Raw genomic sequence first — 24774 nt, 5'->3', positions numbered from 1 at the left:
TTACTGATGAGGAAAATTTATAGCAAAATAAATATCTCAAGGGTAATTTGTTGTTCTATTAAACAAGAGAATATTATTTTCAACAAGAAGGCTGATTTGACAAAATACAGTTACAGAATTACAAAATTAATGATATGAAGCCTCCAAAAAGATATTTATAGAAGTCCCAACTATCAGTGTTCTTGACATGCCAGAGAAAATTCCAGAGCAAGAATTTGATATGCTAACATGTTTAAAATGAATTTTTTATGGTTTATGTTATGATCATTTGAAGTCAATTAACAATGAATAAAATGAGAAATAAAATTCCATCTTCCTGGTAAAAGAAACAGATTACTGTTCTGCATTCCTTTTTAGGAAGGAATTAGATTTTTGAATTAAAAAGTGCAGTTCAGAACATTCTGCAATAAACAGTGGACTACAAGATGTCTCCTAAAAAAAAATACTTTACCATTGAAATAAAATAAAAGTTTATATTCTTTCCTTACACATGTAAATCATGCTAATACATGCCTGGAAGGGAAAAAAAATAAAGTATCATTTTACATGTAATACAGGCTTATCATAAAGATTTTCCACAGTGTTTTCTAGATCCCTATCAAGACACACAGAAATAAGCAGAAATAAGCATCCTTTGATCACGGTACTTGCCAGCCATCTGTTTAACTGCCACTGTGCAACCACAGCTCAAACACAGCCCCACTTCTCAGATGCTTCTACAAGGACCTCAGCAAATGAGAAACCCAGAAAGGAAGCATTGCTCAAAATATTTAAGCCAGATTTGATGCTTCAAATGAATGCAAGAGTTAGAAGGCACATCTGGCCTGCAAAGAGCAGCTTCAAAGTGTGATCGGGTTACTCAAGGCCTTGCTCAGGCAAGATTTTTACATCTGCAGGGTTGGAGTTTCCACATTCTCTCTGGGCAACCTGTTCCAGAGCATGACCTCATTGTCACCTTACCTTTCAGTTCAAAAAAATTCTAATTTCCAATGATTTTCCTTTATTTCTGCCTATGCATTTTACAATTTTCTAGCACTACTGGGGAAAAAAATGAAAAAGGTGGTGATAAAAGCTATCATGACACCACAGATAAGTGTGAAAAGCTTAAGTATAAAATACACATCAGAAAACCCATGTTTATTAATTTCATTTCAACATACTATTATATCAGTGGCCTACACTGATCTTTACCACGCCTTTTGCTTGCTTTAAATGTCAGATACTACATTGCAAGGAATTTGGTTTATTTGGTTTGACAGACACTAGAAAAAGGCTCTGCAAACGGACAGCTGACTATTTGCAAAGACTAAAAGCCCTCCCATCTTTATCTGATTGAAAGTTTCTCTGGTGACCAAAGTTCAGGAGGGTAATACAAACAATTTCCCTGACAGTGACCTAGTAACACATACAAGTCTGCTGTGAGATATTGCTCCCAATAATGTGGTCAGCACACAACGTGAAATGTTCCTTCAGTGACCCCATGACCAGATGCCAAACCAGTTTTTATACTCTGGGTTCTCTTAGAGCTCTCTCTCTGTGAATTATCCCGCTCAATTCAAAAAACATAAGGACACTAAAGAGGTTGGAAGATGTTGTAAGTCCCTAAAAATGGGCAGTGTAAAAAAGGTGGGAGCTGACAATGACACCAACTTCAGCAGAACAGCGGGTGTCTCATCCCCTGCAGAGTAAAGCATCTTGAAAAGGAAGCAGATGTACGTTTTTCTTGGTTGCTACAGAGAAGGGCAAGAAAATGGCCTCATCTCCTGCCCTTAGGAAGCTCTGGCATAACGAGATTAGTGGCCCTTAAAATTAAAGGAAGGCATTTGATGTACGGTGGTTCATTGTCTGAAAGTGAGAATATATCTGAAATTCTTATTTCTTTTGAATTGTCCAAAACTAATCGGTGCTTTCCAAATTTTGTTTAGCATTTGCTCTTTTGCCTTCAGCTTAATTTTATTTTTTAAATGGTGTGTTCTTTGGTGAACTACAATGTGTACAAGGTAAAAAAAATTACAATCTTGATTAGAATAACAGAGTGTCTACCCTACTAGCCAGTCACAAATACTTCTCAATAAGTCATAACAAGTGCTAAATTTTCCCAGAGAGAGCATATACTCCTGTTTCCTACTTCTTTTATCAATTCCAGATGATAACTCTTTAAAACCACCCAAGGCTGATTTATATGATCTTTCAGGTCTCTTCCAACCCCCTCCAATCCTAACCATTATATGATTCTATGAAATTCTGCAAGGCAGCAGCTCCCCCAGACAAGAAATATCCTGTACAATGGAGGTGCTTCTATTATCAATCTGTGCTTTTTAAGTTTTCCAGCACTAGCGCTGCCCGGTTGAGCAGTGCCAGCCATGGCATCCCTGTACACACAGAACTGTTTTGGTGTGGGGTCAGAATGGGCCAACATGACAATTCAACCTGAAGGGATGCTCAGGTCATGAGTCTTCAGATATGGCATCATGACCAATGAACATGGTAATGGGTCTGATTCAAACAAACCCCAAACCTGCAATAACTGTAGAAACCTTCTGCATTTTTATAGCTCCTATTCTCCTTTTAATCTAAATTAAATTAGCAATGAATTTGTGACTCAGAAAATCACTTGATCTCAGAATTCTTTGCTATTGTCAGAGTCATCTCTCACACTTAGCCTTCTAACTCTCTCACTTTCATGTCATACCATATGCTTTTTACAAGCTCACCTTTCTTTACTTATCTTAAGAGTGGTAAAATACTGGAATGGTCTGTCCAGGGAGGTGGTGGAGTCACCATCCCTGCATGTGTTTAAAAAAAGACTGGATGTGGCACTTGGTGCCATGTTTTAGTTCAGGTGTTAGGGCATGGGTTGGACTCATTGATCTTGAAGCTCTCTTCCAACCTAGTGATTCTGTGAATCTGTGATCTTCTAACTGCTTCTGTGCTATTGGTAATGCAAATTGAGTGCCAAAGCCCACATGAACATTCTCACTCTTTTCCCCTGTCACTTCTTTAAGAGTTTCATATGATTACTTTATTTTGCACTGATTTTTCAAGTGCCTTTAGCTCATTCCCTTGGCAATAATGCTCACATTTGGCCAACAGTCAACAAACATTGATACAGAACTGCTTTCAAATCAGAAAGGGCTTACCAGGCTGAAGGAATGGCTAGGTGGTTGGATTTCCTGGTTTTCCAGCCAATTTCCATTACTGGAATATTGCAAACTGGTTGCTTCTCCTCCTGCTTACCCTCCTCCATACCTAAGATAAAAGAAGAGCACACATCATTTTCTCCTGATTATAGCAGGACTGTTGCTTCTCCGAGGGTTAAATACTTGGGTGCTTTAGATTCCTTTAGGCAGAAAATGAAAACTTCATTCCTTTAAAGCTTGTGGATATGTAAGATTTTCTGCTATAAACCTGTCAGGTGCAGACTTATCCAGACAGGAGTGACTAAGAAGCTGTTCTTTATTCTCTTCCACCTGCTGTATTACTTAGCACAAATAAAAAGACAAGTGACCACACAGTAGGTCTGCAAGCTGAACTAATGTGCTTCACTGCCTCTAATCTCCCCAATTACTGCTGAATTTTCAGTCAAGAACCATGACTGATTTTATAACTCAAATACCATTTTATTTTCTTTAGTTCTTATATAACTGTGGTTATTTATTCTTTGGTATTTGAGTCATTTTTCAGTAAAATCAAAAGAGCAAACTGAACATATTGCCAGTAATCCAGTGCAAAAAATCATAGAATTAATTTAATGAGAGCCCTGCTATTCATTTGGCAAATGAGAGAGTGGAGTGGCACTGACATTATGTAGAGCAGGGACCAGTCTGAGATGAAGTGGCAAAGAGCAGCTTAATGTAACTCACTGATAAAACTGTCACTGATCTTGCTCTCTATCTGGGATTCCAAGAGAAAATGATGGGAAAGACATTCTGTGCCATTAATGATAACTGAGTAAAATGTGCCAATGAGAGATAATAATACACCTACATGACACAGACCATTAAGCAGCCAGTTACAACAGTCTCAAATAACACAAACAAATGAAAATAACACGGTCAAACCCTTGCCTTATTAAGCTGTTGAATGGTTTTCAGAATAATTAATATGACCTGGAACTCATAATTCAAAAATTTAAACTACTGCCCTGTTTTCCCCCAGTTAATAAATATTTAATCCAGCAACGTCAAGATGTGCAACAGTAACAAGCAGAACTGTGCTGAAGGAAAGGCTTTTGGCTGTAATTCCATCTGCAGAAATAAACAGAAAGGACTTCCACCCCATGAAAAGCCACTGCCAGCACGTTCTCCCAGGTATGTAAATGAAATTTGCTTTGAGGTTAAAGGCAAAGACAAATAAAATTGAAAAGCATAAGAATAAGAAATATCCATAGCATCTTATTCATCCTCTTCCCACTGCACTGGAGAGGTGCATGAAAATTTTTTGCTCTATTTTTGATTTTTTCTCTAAATAACAAATACACCACACTGTGAAATATGGGGTACACTGGTCCTTTCTGCACACATAGGCTGATGCAAGATCTGGCTGAAAGAATGTAGAGACACCACTCCCATGGTACTAGTCACCTTTCTTATGTCTTCATGGGAACTTCAGGTTCAATCACAGCAAGGGAAAAGATAAAATGTTCTTGAAGATATGCTTGAAGACATGTGATGGCCACTTACATATGCATATCCAAATGAGAGCTGTGTGCACCACAAGTACTGCATCTTCACATATTAAAACCTTTATAGGGACTCAGATGAGAGTGTTGACAGGAGCACAAGAGCCCTCTGTGAGGACACTGTCCTCCTCCTCCTCCAGCCACCTGCCCTGCCTTGGCCACTCAAAGGAGGACACTGCTGCTCCCTGACCCAGTGAAAGGGTACCAGCTCCTGCTGGTCTCATTCCAGGTTGGTTACCCTGGATCAGTTTCAGCACCCAGGGAAACGAAGGCAATACAAAGCTGACACCACCAAAACATCATGGATTTAACAACTCTGGAATACTGGGGACTGAAGGGAGCTGGGTCACAAATGTTTTGTCAGATGCAAGACCTGAGCTAATACTGTAACAAAGAAAGGAAAACCCCCTAATTAAATGAAATTATATTCTTTCAAGGATTTTAAACATCATTGCAAATATGTTCAATCTTGCCCTATAATATTTTTAGATTTATTTTGCATAACTGTTCATACTGATTAATATCCAAAATCTTCTTGCACCAGACAACTTATAAACTAAAAGTATGGATAACTAAATGCCCAATTTAAATATCTCCTGCACTGCAATTCAGTGACACAGAAATTAAACACAGTTTAATTTCAACACTTCTTAGTATTTTTTGTTGTGAGTAATGATAAAGGGTTTTTATTAGGAAAGCCGATATCTTATTTCGTGCCAAAGCAGATCAGGCACTATTATTCAATGTTGTTTCTTTAAGTAAAGTAAAAAATTAATAAGTCTTTAAAAAAGTACTTTACTGGTTACCTTTTAGTTAGAAAAAAAAGTTTAAATTAGAGCTATATAAATTTCTGCATTAATTTCTGAATAAGAAAAGTAGTTTTGCTTCTTATTGAAGCAAGATAGGTTGGTAAGCGTCTAGATTCTGAAATAAAGCAACTAGAGAACAAATCTTGTACATGATCCCTAAAAAAGGAGATAAAATTCAGATATCTTTTACTGTGCAGATCTCTCCTACTGGCTTCCCACTTTTCCCCTTTTCACGACTATCAAAGTAATCTGTTAAGTGAGAGGCACTCTAAACAACTCTCTTCTTCCACTGTGATGTCATCTGCTTAACTTGGTTTAGTTCAAGTGCATCTTTATCATTCTACTCAAATGCTGTTGCCTTGATTTTTTCCCTTGACTTGATGCTTCTTTTTTGCCATTGTCAGTCTGGTTGTAGATTCTCTCGGGCAAAGACCAGCTGTTAATATGCACAGCATCTCCCTCTATAATCGGGACTTTTGAAAGGTTGTTAGTAATGTTCTTGGAGAACTACCACTAACCATGAATAAACAGGATGCTTACACCTTGGCTATTAGATCACTTCCTTTTATTTTCCTCTCTTTGCACATCACTTCATAGACTAGTGACAAAATAAAACCTTGGGCATATATACACCATTTAACCCAAAATTATGTTTAACCATCCTACCCTTTAATTCAAATGGGTAATTTTTCTTAATGTTGTGCTCAAATCACTGCATTCTACAACAAAAAAAGAACTTATCTTGCTTATCTACTTGTCCCTTTCAGGAACACATCTTATTAGAAGCCTTTTTGGTGCAGTGTACCCTTTCACAATCCCTCCAAGAAAATGTAAAAATCATCTGATACTGCAGCTTTTGTATTGTCTCAAAAATCATTACCAGGATTCCTGATATTACCTGACACAGAAGTAAATCCTTTTATTGTGCCAAGTATTTTATGAATTATTAATTGGCCCATTAAACTTTTGCCTGCAATGGGGATAAATTAAAAAAAGGACAAAAGTACTTTGAAAGGTGAAACTTCAAGTGGTCTTGCCTGCTAAACCAAATTCCTGGAGCTGCATTTGTGTTTACAATAAAACCTCTGCTAGTTTTAGGTTTGAAAATTTATGGTATCACCACAATGCAAAATTCAGTGAGGGGATTCAAACAGCAAGGGAAAGAAGATGGTAGACACGTTCTGATGAAGCATAGCTGCAGTGTCTAAAGATATCTCTGCATAATGCTGCTAATGGCTTACTGAATTGATCTGTTCAATTTGTGCTATTTCATGAAGCAGGGCACCTGACACTTTATCATAAGCTTGTACTGGTTAAAAGTGTTTAGCCAAATGTCTGTATTGCTAATGGTGTTTCCATGCCATATTTCACTTTGTAGATTTGCAAAAATAATAGTGTGGATAAATTCTAGGTATTTCAGACTTTGGAAAGCACACTTTGGGAGGCAAAAGGCAGACTAGTTAAGGAAAAGGCCGAGCAGCTACTCACAAAGAGTGTGAGTAGCAAATAATTGTGCCATAATTAAAGAAAATAAAACATGTCATCATCCCTCTAGGTGGAAAAATCTGGAAACCAATCATGTCTGGCTTTAATAGTTCCAGTGCTCTTGTGTAGAATAAATCTAGCAAAGTAGAAATAAAGGCTACAGTTTCAGAAAGAAAACATTTAGGTGCTCACATTGAGACATTCCTTCATTCTACTCATTAGTTTTTAAAATTTAGATAGACCTTTAACAGTCTTGTAAAAATGCATTTATCAGTTCAGTGTTCACTAGATTGTATTTGTCTTTAATAAGATCCATATATTATGTTTATAAAAAGAAAATTAACTTTCCCTGTTCTTGGTGGCAATGAATAAAAACGACTGTAGGAACAGCACACATTTTGTACAATTAATAATCTGAAGTTGGCATTGGACACAATTAGAAAGATATCTTAAAAATTGTCAGAAACTTGTTTGCCCAGCTGTATTCTGGGTCCTCCAGAGTTCTAAGCAGTTTAATTTGCAAATGAATCAAGAAGGCCAAGGCCAAAATCACATTTCACTAAACATAACACATTGTGAAACATATGTTCATCATGTGGGGTGGTTCTTGGTTTATCTCTTCTGTATGACATATACCTTGAGACGTGCACTCTGGTTTAATTTGGACAAAATTTTAATTATTATTAGCAAAATAGACATGGTCAAAAATTCAAGGTAGCCTAGTATATGATCCCCCTCAGACTGTAAAGAAGTAATTCAGAAAAAAAAAATTAGTAAAGCTTATTTATCAAAGAGAGATTAAGCCTTACAAATAGCAGCAATGACAAAATGCTACAGAAATTCATGGTTTAAATTATTCTTTTCCACTAATGTATCACACTGCCTTTCAAATATTTCTAAAAGCCTGGGAGTAGAGAAGTGCTTGATAGCAATGTGATCACAATAAGCTGTTCCTTGGTGTTAATATTTCTGAAACTGGTTTAGTGGTTCCATCAGAACTGACTCAATTTGCATCAAGGCACATCAATAGCTCAACAGCTCAAAAATGCTGCCTTAAGCCTTTAGCCTTCCATGAGTTTTGTCATGGAAAAGCATACAGTGAACACCAATAATCCATCCCTGTACCGCATAGCTCAGTCCATATTATATGGGGACCAACTATTGCAACCAAAGGTTACATATTACACATATTTATGGAATATTTATATATTATCTTTATACAGTACCTCACCCAGTGAAACATTCTATTGCAGCTTTTTCAGCTGCTCTCAGAAATGACTGAAGACATTACTAACTGAAGAAAGAAATCCACCCATTCATTAAATCTCTGTGGTCCCCCCTTTCAGACCTGTAGGACCACAGGTACACTGAGAGAAATGTCCCAGGACACGAAGAGCTGCTCTGGCAGAAAAGCTGGCATCTTATCACCTTCCAGAGCAAAGCAGCACCACAGAATCAAGGGCAAAGGAAAGACAGCCTTGCAATTCAAGTTTCTGGCCAAAAATTGAGGCAGTTAGGATTCACAGCTGAGCTTGTCCACAAACCTTCACTGTAATCCTAAACCAGGTCCAAATTTTGGCACTGTGCCGTTAAACTGCCTCCTCACTGATTACGTAACAATTCTTGAACCCCAGTAAAAGACTTCTATAGATAAAAATTACAAAAAGAGCAACTCTGTCTCTAATTTAAATGGGGATAAAACCATTACCTAAATACCACACTTGCCTGTCTTGCCCATCCACATGAGAGTAGGATAATCTATTACTGTATGGATGGGAGGTACTCAGTACAACAGAAGTTCTAATTTTTGTTGAGAGGCTGCATGTACTCTTTTAATAGATATAAAATTAAAGAGTTCAGGGGAAAAAATGCTGAAGTACAGAAGATACGAGATAAAAATCTACACCAACATTTTCTCACCACCTGCATATACAAAATACTATCTTTTCTAACAGCTCCACTGCCCAGCCCCAGTAGAGAATATGTAGAGTTAGGAACTAGCATATATTAAGGATTGCATTATGTAGTTTGAACAAGAAATTGTATTTGTCAACAAAGACAGTAATATAACTTGTGAAATGTTAGGTCCAAACTAATTTTACCAAAGCCCTCACAATTATTTCCTGGAAAAAATTAGGCTCCTTTTTTCTGCAGTAGATAAACAACTGAAAATCTTTGACATTCCAATGTAATTTTCATGTTAAAAAAATTTTAAACCCTTCTTACTAGAGAGGAGAAATATTAATTGGCATTTACAGACATGTTTGCTTTCTTAAATGATTCCTAAATACTAAGTATTACTTTTCATTTACACAATTGAAAGTCAGGTACAGGGCACTTTTTCCCAAACAGATGGTACTGCACCTGGAGATGCAATTCTCAGTAGGTGGTAACAAACACATGCAAGTCACAAGAGTCAATAAGTCTCAAAAAGTAAGGCAACATGCTCCACTTTGTTTAGGAGCAAGTCAGTATGACACTGTTACCTGAAAAATGCCCAACTGCCTTTAATTCAAAGGGATAATTTGTTACAAATCTTCTCCTGATTTATAATTGCCACCCTTGTGGATGAGGAACTGGGCATGAGCCAACAGTGTGTGCTCTGAGCCCAGACTGCCAAAAACATCCTGGGCTGCATCCACACAGGGGCAGCCAGCAGGTCAAGGGATGGGGTTCTCCCCCTCTGCTCTGCTCTTGTGAGAGCTCACCTGAAGCACTGTGTCCAGGTCTGGAGTCCTCAGCACAAGGACCTGGACCTGTTGGAGCTGGTCTAGAGGAGGCCACAAGGACAATCACAGGGCTGAAGCACTGTCTCCTGCAAGGACAGGCTGAAAGAACTGGGGTTGCTCAGCCGGGGGAAGGGAAAGCTCTGAGGAGAGCTCATTGCAGTCTGCCAGTACTTAAAGGAGGCTAGAGCAGGTTTCCCAGAGAAGCACACCCCCAGAAGTGTTGAGGGCCAGGTTGGATGGTGTCCTGAGCATGCTGATCTAGGTGAGTGGCATCCCAGCCCATGACTGGGGACTTTAAGGTCCATTCCAGCCCACACCATTTCATGACTCTTCCTACAAGCTCTCAACAAGATTATCACCTTCTCCCTGCATGTCTTACAGCATAACCCACTTCCTCATCTTTCCTGACTTTAAGTGCCCTGAAGTTGTCCAGCAGAATGCTCAGGTACATGGTATCTGTTCTGGTTTTGTGATTCTAGGGATGTCACAGCCCTAGCCATGCCTTGTGCCTGCTTTCCTTTTAAACCCCAGGAGATCCTGTGAGCTGATCTCCAGCCCCCCAGATTAAAGCTCTCAGTCCTCAGTTTCTGTCTCTTGCTGCTGCTGAAAATTCACAGTAGATTCTTATTCCCTTAGCATATGAAAGTGAAGAGTTCCTGAGCAATAATCCTGTATGTATATTGCTCTGAGCTGGTGAAGCAGTGCTTGTTGTTATCCAAAGGACAGCAACAAAAACATGCAGCCTGGCTCAGCATATTGGGCTCTTTCTGCACATGGAATGTGCCCAGAATTTTTCTGGTTTTCTGAGTTCCATGTCAGCAGCTTTCTTTACAGAGCAAACTTGACAATTCACCATGTTTAAGGAATTTTACTTCAGGAAGTCTCCTATTTTTGCTGTCTTAATAATTCACCCACAGATAAAACTCAGTATTATTATCTTCATGTTAAAATACACTTTAGACATTGCAATGATAGACATCTAACATAAATTTATATTTCATATGGTTAGCCAGGCTGATCACAGCCAGGTTGAAAAGATTTTCAATGGTAAAATTCCTTTACCTCTCCAGTAGTTGTTTTTGTTTGGTGTGGTTTTTTTTTTTTTTTTTTGAGGAATTTAAAAATCTGAAGTCTGGAGTAAGAAAAGGACAGGAAAAAGTTATTTCCCTCAACTAGAAAGGGCATCATGCTTAAAACACTAATTCCTGACATGTTCAGTTCCCAAGATGCCCATCTTGAGGAACTGAAGCCCTTGCACAGAATGATACACTCTAAGAGTGGCATTACTTAGCCCAAGTTAAACAGAGAAGTAACCCTATTTCTTCCTTTAAGCACCAAACAAGGGAAAACCACCACTTAATCTTTGGCATTTGCTATTTACCTTGTAAATCATGGCTCAGCAGGGACACTTGCTGCTTCTGCCCTGTAAATGTAACTTGGTTGGAACAGAATGGGCTCATGGTTATCCTCTTTCTATGAAACTGGCATAAAAGGACTAAAAAACACTGAATTTTTTATAAATACATAAAGATCCTGAAGGACATGGACTAAACAAAATGCAATTTAAAACACACAATCATTTCAAACACCTTCCCTAAGAAGAAATTGATAAAGTTTTTGCCTTTACATTTCTCAGGGAGTAGATTTCAGAACTGAAACAAGCTTTTGCAAACTTTTTAAATTGCTCTACCTCTTGTATGAAAGAAATACTGAGTATAGTCCTGCCCCTATCAGGGGCACTATGTAGCTGTTGCTTGGCCATTTTGTATGCACCTGCACTCACCAAACCAACATATTTTACACTTGACAGTTTCTGCCATTCCCAATCCATAATCCCATGCTGTTGCCGAGGGCAGCCAAAGGTCCATTTTCTCAATGAGCAGCTTTTGCACATTTCTACAGGTTCCAGTAGCCTTATCTCCCACAATGAATAATAAAAAAGTATTCAGCAAGTGTTGGAAGAGAACCATGCAGGAAACAGCAGGCACAGTTACATTCATGCACATTTTCAAATAGTTCAGTGAAAATGTATTAAATGGAGTTTAAAATATTCCCAGTTGTTTCTGTGAAGGTGTGACAACATTTCAAAACATGGGTTCAACTGTTTTCTGCTCTTGTTTTTTTTAATCAGGCACCAGATTTTCAACCCAATTGTGTATGAAACGATATTACAGCCAAAACCCCAAAAGACACCAGCTTAGAAACACTGCCACACAACATCATTTCATCTATAATTTCCTCCTAGTGGAAGAATCCAGTACTTTTTAAAGGGTGCAGCTGAGGAGGCAACCCGACTTGGAGATGAAGTTACTGAGCTGCAGTGGTTGAGAAATAGGAAAAAGAAAGCAAAATGTACTCTTTTTCAGAAACATCTTTGAAAAAATCATTTTTATATGGCAAAGTATTCCAAATTAATCACAAAGAGCTTATTTTAAGTCTATATTAAGACAAAGGTTTTTAGTTGTGTTCAGAGCATGTTATTATTCTTTAAAAAATTGCAGTTAGTGCTGAAGATACATTGTGTCTTAACAATTACTAACATGTTGACTAAAAATCTGTCTAGGAGCCATAAACTAACTAGTTAATCTTTCAGTCAGCTGCACTTCATGTAACTCTAAATAAACTTTTAGACTAAACTGAAAATCCTCTCCTGAGCGTCTTTCCTCGCCGTGCCATGCAGAGAGGTCGGGGTTGGCAATGCTGGCAGGTTTCAGGGCAGAGACAGCGACCAGTGTCACTGTGAATGCACCAGTGAGCCTGGAATGGGCTCTCTCTGAGCTACACTCAGAGCCCAGCAAGGAGGATCAGTCAAGGCAGGGTCTGGCAACCCAGCTATAAAAATAGCTGCTGCTTGGACCAGCCTATTCCTAAACTGCATTGGCAGTTTTACTACAACTAATAAAGCTTTTATTAGCTTTATTTCCTTAATTTATTTCCTGTGATTTAAACAATTGGTCTGTGTTAGGACTCTGGAAGAGATCATTGCAGTTCATCTGAAGAGAGCCTTGCCCCTTGCAATACCACAGCAGTCCTCAAATACCCAAAACAGCATTCTGAAAACTCAGCACAAAGAACCTACATGCCTTTGAGTCTATCTTTTAAAATTTATCATTAGAGAAAATTTCTTTTGAAGAATTTTTGATTTTTGAGTATAAACAATTTAGGACATTCTAGGTAAGCATTCTAACAAATATTGCAAGGCCAGCTTTTACAAAAAAAATGACTGTCACTTTTTGTCCCTTTGGTACAGTTTGATGCATCTCTTAATTCCCTGACATGTAGAAAAAGTTAGTTCCTGGCATGGATGAATCAGTTACATCAGAAGATACAAAGACATTATTGCAGCATTTAGCATTAACTCAGCTCTTATGCAGTTGTTAGGGAGACAATGCCCTTAACAGAATCAGCTCATTTTCACAAACACCAGGACATAAAGCAGATTGCAACTTTTCTTAAGCTCTGCAATAAAATAAGCTGAATTCAGACACAGAAATATTTTCTTCTGCATCTGGCCATTAGGGGCTGTACCTATCATTTAGATGCTTGTTCTTATAAGAAATGCTTTAATGTTAAGAGATATAAGGGACTGTAAAAATTGTTATTATCTTATTGATTTACTTTTGAAGACTTTTCAAGAAGTTGCACTAGCTGCCTAAAGCAACAAATAAGATGATTTTATTACCATCTCTAAGTTGTATGATGCTTTTTTATGATCTTTCTCAAGATAGGATTTCACAGATCTTGAGAAGCAAAATTTGAGATTTTTCTAACTTACCTCTGAAGTATTTTAAAGGGATTTTTTTCCCATTTAAATTTATACCCCCATTCCATTTAAATTCTAAATGGAAAATGGCTACAAAAACATTAAAAATTAATGAAAATGAATTAGTTGTCTTTGCAATTACTTGAGAATACCCCAAGTCAAAGTTATGTTAAATACTGTAATGTAATCAATTTGCATGTAATTTAAACTAATTAAATTAATGTAATTAAAAATGTTAGCACTTAAGTAGAGAGTGACATATCACAAATTTACTTATAAGTGCAATAATTTCTCCCACTTATAAAACAAGCAGCAGTTCATTTGAGGGTGCCTGCAAGTATAAAGTCAAGACATTGAAAGCACAGATTCAGCCTTGGATTCTCGCCTCTTGCACACAAGGATAACACTTGAGGACTCAATTTCCCTCAGCCCTCTTCTGTTCCCAAGCAGATTATCATTCAGCAAAAATGCTGAGCTGCTTTACGGTCACACATTTCACCGAGAGAAATCTCAGTAAAAGAGCCATACATTTTATTTGGAAAGGGTAAGAACCAAGGTCATCCTGATCACAGATGGCAGAAGTTAAGAACTGCAAGTACTTGAGTAGCACATCAACTACCAGTGTGCATCTTTTTACAGTACAAGCAAATCACGGTGAGCCCATAGAAGCTCTGATTCTGAAGAACCTTCATAATTTCTGTTGAACCCTCACTTTGGAATAATGGGAAAACAATCTCTTCTCATTTATCCAGTCCTCTGTTACTGCAAAAGTATATTCATGGACTTCAGCAAGCAACTGACTTGGTACCTGGGCTTGTTGTTCAACTGTGACAAATGAGAATAATTTTCCCACTGGGACAAGAGTTATGGAATTCCTAAGTCCTTTTGTTGTAGTTCCGTAACTGGATGACAGAGCAGTGCCTGGGTGCTTACTCAGGTCCCTTCATGGTGCAGAAACTCCCCAGCAGTCACCTGCACAGGTGGGGATAGACCAGCTGGAGACAAGAGTGAGCTCCCAGCTATCCCCAGGGCACAGGACAAATAACTGCTACAGGGGACTCTGCAGGAGGCACCTCTGATATGTACTCATTATGGTGCCTTATGCAAAAAACCCTGACAAATTAGGGGATTCTTTAAACAACCTCTCTGCCCATGAGTGTCTAACATGATCCAGAAGGGCAAATTGAATAATTTCCATGTTTGTGTGTCTGCAGCAAAGGAAAATAGAATAAAACCTTCTCATTGAGGTGATACTAAAAGCTTTCAGCGTCCAAAGTACCTTGCCAATTTTTACAGTATGGTTGTTTGCCAGGAAATACAGTACAGCTCTGAACAAGGGTTATGAAGGGTTTGAAAAAACATTTAGTTAAAAAACATTTAGTTATTGACAACGTGTTTCCTAAGGAACAATGGCCAAAAATGTACTTTGATTAATTCTTCTCTTTATGTAAGGCTAGAACATACTAGGTAAGTATCTCTTTGAGATGACACTGATATAATAATGAACTACAGGGGAAAAAAGTATTTCTAGAACTTTAATTTTTCTTTAAAAAAAAGTAAAACAAAAAAATACCCACCTTTTCCCCCTCTTCATTTTACAAATAGATGTAAAATGTTAACCTTCATTGAACTCATCTAAAAAAGTTTGAGTGTATATAAATGGTAACAAAAAATCCAAAGAAGGTAACACAAGCACTAGCACAGTAGAAGTAACCAAGAGAAGCAGGGAATGAATAAACTGAAAAATTAGTACCTCATTAGACTCTTTAAGTTCTATTCTCTTTCCATTCTACTTAAAAACAACAAAAAAATTTAATATAAAACTTATGAAGCAAAATTACATAATTTAGTTTTCAGGGATATGATTAGAATTATTTTTTTAAAATCCATCAATCTGCTGAAAGTGAAAAATAAACTTAAACAGCACTTTAAAATCCTCTGTTTCTACAGTCCTTCATGAAGCAAAAATGTTATTTTTATGTAATGGTAAGAGACCACATTCTTGGAAGGTAATTTTCAAAAGTTGCAATATACTACTAGAAGAGTAAATGTACTGTGCTGCATACTTGGAGAGGAAAACAATACCTTGGTTTCAGATTAAGTGAGCCTCTTGCACCAGTAGTTCTTATTTGCAATTCCCACATGAATCAAAACAATCATATTTCCAAAAGTCTAATTGGAACACAAATCCTGAAACTTGACTTATTGTCCCATGCATCTTCTACTCCTTTGATAAAACTCTGGAAAACACTTTTACAAATTGCTAATTTCTATTTAAAGCCACCTTAAGAACTGTCACACTGAATTTAAATTTTCTGGCATGCTGCTGCAGCTGTAGCATACCAAGTGCCAGTGCTACCAGCACTGCAGGATTCAGTTCCTTCAGGATTATCTCAGCCAGAAACAACCATGCCTTTCTGTATCCATCACGTCTGCCAGAAAAATTTTCTTATCTTTCTCAGTCCAAACTGGACTTCTGAACACCAACACACCTTTTCAAAACAAATATTTTTAGTTCTAGCTGTTCCACAAGATCAGGCTCAGATTAATATTTTTTAACATTCCTCTTGCTTCACAACTATACTTTTATCAAACTCTCTGAATGCTTTACATCAGATGCATATATCCTCTATAGTACAAATGCACTGTCTTTTGTCCCCTGATTTAAGGAAGGGACAGAGAAGTTAAGCATTAGGTGCAATAAAAGTTCCTATAAAACAAAGAATTAAATAAAGATATGTAAACCAAATCTCGAGCCTTGATCATGGTGCTGAGGCTCTCAGCAGAGATCAGTGTCAGATTATGGCAAATTACACTTTGGATTGCCCTGCAGATGCTGAGCTGCCTCAACACTGTATTTTCTTCAACAAGCAGGAAGTAAAGACAGAGTGCTGCCAAGAGTCCTGCCCCTGAAGTGGAACATCTCTTAGCTCTTCATGTCCACATTTCCTCTAACACAAGGTGCCTACTTGCTGTTCATCTTTTAAAAACTGAAGGCAGTTCAGTCTGCCTTTTGTTTGTCTCTTTCCAGCTGACAGTACCAAATCTAATAGTCAGAACAGCCATGCAGGAAATAGGAGCATGAGGACTCATTTCCTCTGTTTTTCTAAGAAAATACAGTAGAAAATATCTTCCTGTCATCTAGCACAGCTTGGGTGAGGGAGATTCAGTTTTTTCTGCTGAACTGAAAAGCAGATGACAAGTAAATGTAAAATTGTTTTCATATCCTGAAATGCATTCATTCTCATATTCAGGGTTGGTTTGTTCTTGTAGCATTGCCTGGGTGATTATAGAAAAGTAAGAGAAGGATAAAAATACATTAATGCCTTTTTCCATAGAGCCTCTCCACAGCAAGCATGAAAAAATACCTACTGAGAGTCTCCTGCTTTAGCCAAAAACATACTGCGTCTTCTCTGAAGCAGAGTGGTCCTAAAGGAACACATTCAAACAGAGTATGCTATACTTATTTCCTTAATATGAGTGGTTGAAGGAAGCACCCAGGTTCTCACACTTAGGCTGCCAGACAGGACAGTTTGTTTAATATTCAATGTTTCCTTGCTGATGCCAATAGTTCTCTCATAGCCAGCATAAATATGATTGGAATGGTCCTGTTCATATGACCTCTGCCATTGCCAGTAAGAGTTCATAGGTTTGCACTGTCCTGGAGAGCAGAGCCCCAGGAGCTCTCTGGGCTTGTGCTGGGCACAGCTGACAGGGACTTCTCCCTGTGCCCATGGCCTCCCTGGCTGTAGCTTTGACTTTGCCTGGGCTGGGAGGCAGCTGTGGGTACTGAGTGATAACCCACAGCCTGGGATCCACTGGGAAGGCAGATAGTGATAACAATATGGAAAAACACATAGCCATGACTGAAAGAGATCCCCACCCTTCCTGATGTACATTACACATTTTTAACAGAATAATCCTTTTGAAAATGTACATTTTTGTATTGGGAAACCAGTGACAGTGAGTTAAGAAATTTTAATTTTCCCACATCTCCCAGGAACAGAAAGGAGGAAAAGAGGTGACTTTCAGTTTAAATGTCAAATCTGTGCTCAGATTCTATTTTCTGTTCAAGAACATGAACTACAAGAAGCGAGGGGAAGATCTACAAAATGCCTTTGCATCAACTTGGTTTCCATTGAAAACTTACTGGAGAGGAAAACTTCAAATCCCTATTGCTCACGACATTATTGGTGAAATGGGCCATCCCTCTTCCTAACATACTAGAGCAACTTCAAACTTCTAAGTAGGTCTTTTAAAAGTTTCTGTAGTAAAAACCTAGAGTGGCTTGAAAGAGATGCTGCTCAAATTGACAAAAGACTGGTCAGAGCTGGTGTTGCCTGGACTTTGGGGCAGGAGTTCACCCTCTCAATGCAAGGAGTGCCATGCAGAGCTGCTGTCTTCTCATCACTGCAGCAGGTGCTAAGGCATATCTGACACAGCAATTTCTGGGTCTCTAGAGAATTGTTAGCTTTTGTTAATAAAAGTAACAATTATGGTATGTCTTGTATCCTAATGGTAGGTTAAAAGGATACAAAAATCTTCTTTTTCATAAGATGTGACAATCATATTTACCACATACTCTGAACACAACAGCCTTTCTGTCATTTTGATAATGAGGTGCCTTATTACCACTGAGTGTTGAAAAACTCTGGTAACACTGTAGAAAAACTTTAAACAAGGAATTTTCATCCAAATTAAACTGTTTTACTAAGCTTTTGAAAGCTGCACTGCTACGACTCTGCAAAGACAGTTAATTGTGAGATGCTCTTAACCATAAAATACGCCAACTGAATTTTACAAATGTGACATAATTATTCTACATTCCTGCAATTTCTTCTGACACTTTAATGATTTGCCAGATTTTAATCTAATGCACAAGCTGCCCTTGGAGAGGTAGGACAGGGGAGATAAATTGCTATATTTTAATCCAGGGTGGCTCAGCTGGCAATGGCCCAGGCAGCCTCCAGACCCTTCCTGAAGGAGCTACCCTTGCAGCCAGGGGGAAGAAGAGTAGTAGCTGTCTCCTCATGCATGAGAGCTGCTTATGTAGCTGGCAATGATCAACTGTGCTGCTAAATCAAGTATTTAGGATATGGAATTAAGTTGTCACTCTAACGACTCATGTGGGGTGTTATCTTTAATTCAATACATCTTCAATTCCTTGCAAACTTAAAATACAGTGTACTTCAAATTACTCAAAAGCCTGTTCTGTTAATTAAGAGCTACAGACCAACATAATGTGCTAACTTAGGGTTGGACAATTAGCTTTACATTATTATACAAATGGAGTGGTGTTAAATGAGCGAGAAGAGCCCAGTATTTTGTGGTACATTGACACCCCATATATTTTCAGTGATCCTGCTGTAATATTGTGTTCAGTGAATTTACTGTAGATTTACACTGGTATTAATTAAGATCAGAATTGGACTTTGAGATTTAATCTACCTTGGTTTGTGTGCATGTCTCATTATAACTGAGAATAAACTGTTAGTTATTTCTATTATATTGTTAAAATGCTTGCAGTTTAGGTACAGATTTTTATTGTGCTGCATTTCTCTCAAAGTATTAAATGATGATTGAATATTTTATTCTTACTCATACTTGGAAAAAAAACCTGTCAAAAAAAATAGAAGGAACATTTAGAGGGGTAATTTCTCACTATAAGGTTCTTGGTTTCATTTCCTTAAGGTTAGTCCTATCCCTATTAACACAAACTGAGCATCCTTGAAAGTAGAACTAATGGCATCTTTCCAATGTTTAAAAGTGTTACACAAATATTTCACTTTTTTTTCCAATTGAAAATAAAAATCAAATTGTGTCATGGCTTTTAAGGGAATTGAAACTTAGAAAACAAAATAAGATTTAGTATTATATAATAATTTGCTAGTTTGAACTTGTCAGATGCAAGATCAAGCTTTTAAAATCACATTAGTATAAGTTTTCAAGCCTTCAACTATCACTGAGAAAAAGACCTTTCTGCTACACAATAAGTTCAAATAGTTTCTAACCATGAGTTGGGATTTTCATGGAAGTAAAAGCTCATCTTCTGAGGAAGCAGAGGCAAGCCATATTTCATTTCACAATGTTGCAAGTCTCTGGCAAGTACTTCTGACCTAAAATATGGCGGCTTAGATAAAAATACAGACAGTAAGTAACACTTCTATCCACTTGTAACCTTCAGGAAAATAGTTGTCATGATTTCCCATGCAGATTTTGGGTTGGTTTCACGTCTCAGAAATCAGGCTCCAGCCAAGGCTGGAAAGTGATGGTCTGGGAGGCTGCTCACAGGCACACAGGGGCAGCACTGCAGCTTGGTTTCCCCAGCAAGATCCCAGGTCCCACATTTTCACTTGGCCTCAAGCTGTCCACAGAATAGATTGAATTTCCTTACAAAAGAGTAAAAAGAAAGGAAGAACCAACACCTACGGTTTAACTTAGCACTGGCCACATAAGCGAACCAGCAGGTGCTGCAAAGCTGTGACATCCAGCACGTTGAGGGTCTGTCCTGCCTTGCTGTGCTGGTGGTTTCAATGGCCACACTGTCCTGCCTGTCCCCATGACTCTGCCCCAGCACAGAGCCCCTCAGCTGGACCCTTCACCTCCTGGCAGTGCCCTGCCACACACACACAGTCACAGAGGCTACTGACACACTGCCAGAGGCTGGAGCTCGTTTTTAGCAGAGGAGCTGGGGAGGGAATTGTTAGTGATGAGGAAAGGCTAAACCTGCAATCCCGGGGATATTTTTGGTCCCTGCTCTTAGTTCTCTTAAACAATTTATCAAACTATTCAGTATCAGGAAACACTGAGCTACTTACAAAGCATTCACACTGTACATGATCAGTGCTGTACTGCTGAAGGGAACAGAGTCCAATCTGCACCCAGCCCATTATTCAAGCAATACTGCTGAAACTGGAAGAAAAGGATTTAATTTCTTTCCTCAGATAAAGGAAAGCACACGATATAGATAGAGTCAGAAGCATCAACAAGAATATGTACTCACATTTCCCTTTAAGCTGAGTTTAGAAAAAAGTCTGAAACAAAACTTGCTCAGTTAAAAATGTAGAAATTCTCTTTGCTGTCAAGATATCAATAGAGATAAATATATATTGCTTCTAAAAGCTTGAAGAGCACAAAAGTGCCTTGATTACAATGACGACTTTCCCTGTGATGTGGACCACAAAGGTCATGCAAAGGTCACACCTGCACAGGTACTGCTGTGACTGCACATTGCCCTGGCCACTGCACAGCACACGCAGACTGAGGCTGATTCACAAAGAGCAATTCCTAGCAGTGCCTGCTCCTTTCACACAGTGCAAAGCAGAATTCAGGCTTGGCTTAGAAGCTCTATCAAAAGTTTGTACCATTGTGAGCTGCCATGTGGCCTTTAAACAACCTTTCCATCCAAGGACTTAGACATCCTCAGAGCACGAGTTGGAGGCACATGCAGCAAATGTTTGCTCAGCCTAGGAGATATTATTAAAGATATTGTATTAAGATGTTAATTATTTGTTATTAGACAATATTGAGATAGTATTACATTTATTAATAATTCCCTCAAAATCTATGGAGATATAAATGTGAAATAACATACCTTACTTTATTCCATATATTTTGCTTTAGGATGCAGTTTCAAAGTCACAGATCAGTGATTTGAAGATCAACCAATCAACCAACTGAAAAACAACTCAACAGGAAAAATATGACTTCCGGAAATCAGGGCTCCATTGCCATAGGAAATCAGGCCTATCCTAAATTAGCAATATTAAGTGTTGAATCAAGTTTACCCTGAAAAGGTGAATTTTTGGAACTGCTTCTAAAAAAAAAAATCCAACTTCAGAAAAAATATGAAAAAACCAAAATCAAAATCCAAACATAACTTTTTTTTTTGCATTTGACCAATCAGAAAGACCAATCTCACATAAATTTGATGTAGTTATCTTTAAAAATAAAGAATATATGAAGTAATTTTCCTTAAAGAAAAACTCAAACCAGCAAGATTTTTTCCTAATACTGTGTCTCTGAGAGTCAGCAGTAAGCCTCAAAATGGCCCCCCTTCTTTTCCATCTTAGTTTGAAACATGGCACTGATGCTGTTAATTCCCCATTACTCTATCTGCATCTCAGAACTCCCTGCTGTTTTCCCTCATAAACACATACATCTTTAATCAGCACCTAAATCACATGTTTATTTTATCAGTCTCCAGACCCTGCAGTTCAGCCTCAGTTCAGCCCTCACACTTTGTGTCCTGGACAAGATTCATGAGAGTTTTCAGCTTACTTTTAAAGAAATTGATGGGCATCCCTGTGCTCACATAGCACATGACAGTAATCCACATATCCATCCCCCTTCTCTGCTGGTGGTACTCTGGTCATTCTATTCCCACATCTTTCCAACCAGTGCTGCTGAGGCTTCAGAAGCATGCAGTGGTACAGGCAGTTCAAGGAGTCATTTTTCCATCTGCCATCCCTAGCAGGGGATGCTATTTCTTCATTCATGCTCTGCTCTCAGTGACTCCACAACTGACGGGATATCGCAGGGACAGAGCAGCAGTCAGATATCAGGGAAGGGACAGAGAGGAGAGCCAGCAGTGGCAGACCCTCAGTTTGACACTGCTGCCAAAGGTTCCCAGCTACAGCCTGGAGCATGAGCAGCAAGCTGCATGCTTTGACTAAAGGAAAAAGACATTGCACTTCCCACCACAGAGATACAAAAAGCCAACTTCACAGCAGCTCGTTCAGTTTTAGGTAATTTTGATGTTCCAAACTATACCATGTAGCAAAAGGCATGCTAAGGTCAAGCCTACAGAGCAGCAGTTTTCTGCCTCACATCCCTGATACTCCCTCCTCACCAGCTGAGGACTCCCCACTCTAGGAAACTCTTAAAGCAATGAACCAGTTCCTTGCTGATCCTCATTAATCAGTAGAAAAGGTTATATAGCAGAATATGGATCTTCAAGTCCATATGCACACCTAGATCAAAGCCAAGACAACACTTACCTCACAAGTTTAATTTAATGTCTTAACTCTTAGTGGTGAGGCATTATCAAGGTGATTTCAGCTAGACTACAGAATACTTTTAAATCAAGGTTGTTTTTCATATTAACTGAAGTGATAAAAAACATAAACAAACCAAACTCTGTTACAAATTAGTAATGGACTTCAAGTTTACAAAGAGCATAAAATAACTACAGGTTGTTCTTCCTACCCAATAGACTTCACTTGCACGCAAAAAGGAAAATTAAATCTATGCAAATGTGCACAGCTTTCAAAAGCAACACCAAAAATATATTGTTCCCTCTTCTGTTTGTATGTATGAAGGATATGTACTGACTTCATGGAGTTACTCCAGCAAGCTGTGAATGATGATGCATGAAATGAAAAAATCTCAGTCCAGTGCACAGGAAGAATACAGAGAACAGCAGGCTGTCAACAATACACTTTTTGGAGGAGAATGGATATATACCACATCCTCCTTGGATGCAACTGCTGAATTCATTCAACTCATGGTATCATATGTTATGGGGGGGCACTTCCAGGTTCCATTGGACACTTTCCAGTTCTGCAAGACAGCACTGAATAATTAATTAAAAATTCATTTTTTATTTAATTGGGCAATATTTTCTGTCTCAATTGCAGGCAGTTGCAAAAAGAGTCAGAGATAAATGACAGTCTGCCATTAGATTACTGGTCAGAACAAAATATCCATTCATGATCTATATTCTCCATATCTCTATTTTACTCATCTGTTTGACTGAAAAAACTGGCAAATTCTAGATAACTGAGAGACAGTAATAAGCCTGTTTTGCAAACCTCCAGCCACTGACTACAGTCTCAGTCAGGATACAAAGCTCCACTTCACCTAAAAAAATTCATTCATAGAGAAGATTAAACTTTGCAGTAGCCAGACATCACACAGAAGCTTCAAATTCAGAGATATTGTATTCCCTCCTGCAAGTCCAGTTTTCAAGGAGCAAGATTACTTATAACTAAAGTCCTGCAAAAACCAAGGTAGGCTACTTTAAATTCATTGAGTTAAAAAAAAAAAAAAGGCAAACAGCCAGCCATGCCTACTAAGATGACAGATTCCAAAGCAATGACACTGAAAGAGGCACACCAGTGCTTTCATTCAGAAAGAGAAGAGTTGTCTCCCTTTGCCTCTTTTGGAGTGTAATGTTTTCTGGAGACAGAGCTGACTCTGATGGCACAGGGCTTCAGCACAGCTGATCTTTGTGCAGCCTGAGGGGACAATAAAAGGTTCCCTGTATGTCCATGTAACTGGTACACAGGGAGTGCTGGATCTGGAAATTGAGTGATTAGATGCAGGTTTAGAGCAGCTGACAGCAGAGGTACTTTTCCCCTTTGGTTTGGAAGGCAGTACACAGACATGTTCACTGACTAAACATAAACATTTATTTTGGGAGAAAAATTATTGTCTCTTACTCCTTGAGCGTTCAGAAATTACACAGCCTTCCAGAAAAGGTTCAACAATATTCCAGGTACAGCCAGGGACACCTCGAGGGCACAGTGGACACACATGTAACTGCAGGTGCAGCTGCCCTGTGTAAGGGGTACAGAGCTAAATCAGCATTTCAGTGTCCAGCCCTCTGCTGGGGATGTGCAACAAGACACAGATAAATAGCACTGCTTGAAAAGCCAAGCAGATAATTTCCACAACAAAAAATGCTTCCTATTATTTCTATGCAGTACATAAAGAACTAGTTGAAGTAATTTACAAAGTAAAATGTTTTTAACTTATGTAAAAGCAACACAGACAATAGAAATGGAAAAGGGCTCTAACTTCTAAAATTGTTTCTTTACCCTATATAATAATCACTTTCTGAAAATTCCACACCATTTTTGCCATGCTTGCAAATCAGATAATCGTTCTCTAAGGAAATTTGCTAACAGATTTCAAAGGCACAAAACTGGTTATTTACAACTAGCCCAATGTAACCTTGGTGTGCGAAGAAAATTAGATATTTGTTACAGGTCCTGTTTAGGACAAAACCTGGAGGATAGAAAAACTCAAAATAATTGAAAGAATGCACATCAAACAAGCAAGCTCTAGATTGGAGTCTTGAAAAATATCATTAAGGGAAATTATTTGCCTGATATGTTTCAATATATTACCAGTAAATAAGATATGTGTAGAAACCCATTAAACACCCCATTAAAATTGTTTTTGCTGCATTAAAATAACAGTCCTTTCTCTCCTGGTTGAGATTGATGAGAAAGTATTCTGCCTGATGATCGTGGTCATTACTGTGCAACTCCTTCAGGGCTCCAGTGACATCATCCATCAGTT

The 24774-nt window shown here is 38.3% G+C and overlaps 1 long non-coding RNA gene across 1 annotated transcript in view; it reads right to left on the bottom strand.

Annotated features, from left to right (window-relative positions):
* LOC135304995 (uncharacterized) overlaps positions 1–24774 on the bottom strand; it is a 657910-nt gene that overhangs the window by 239459 nt on the left and 393677 nt on the right. The window contains exon 36 of the long non-coding RNA XR_010366252.1: positions 3141–3249. This is a non-coding gene — a long non-coding RNA (uncharacterized LOC135304995). The remainder of the gene's footprint in view (positions 1–3140; positions 3250–24774) is intronic.

The sequence above is a fragment of the Passer domesticus genome, chromosome 7 (genome assembly GCF_036417665.1).
Source record: "Passer domesticus isolate bPasDom1 chromosome 7, bPasDom1.hap1, whole genome shotgun sequence".
NCBI classification, from domain to species: domain Eukaryota; kingdom Metazoa; phylum Chordata; class Aves; order Passeriformes; family Passeridae; genus Passer; species Passer domesticus.
Note: the sequence above shows the minus strand (reverse complement) of the source record. Positions and strands in the feature narration are given on the sequence as shown.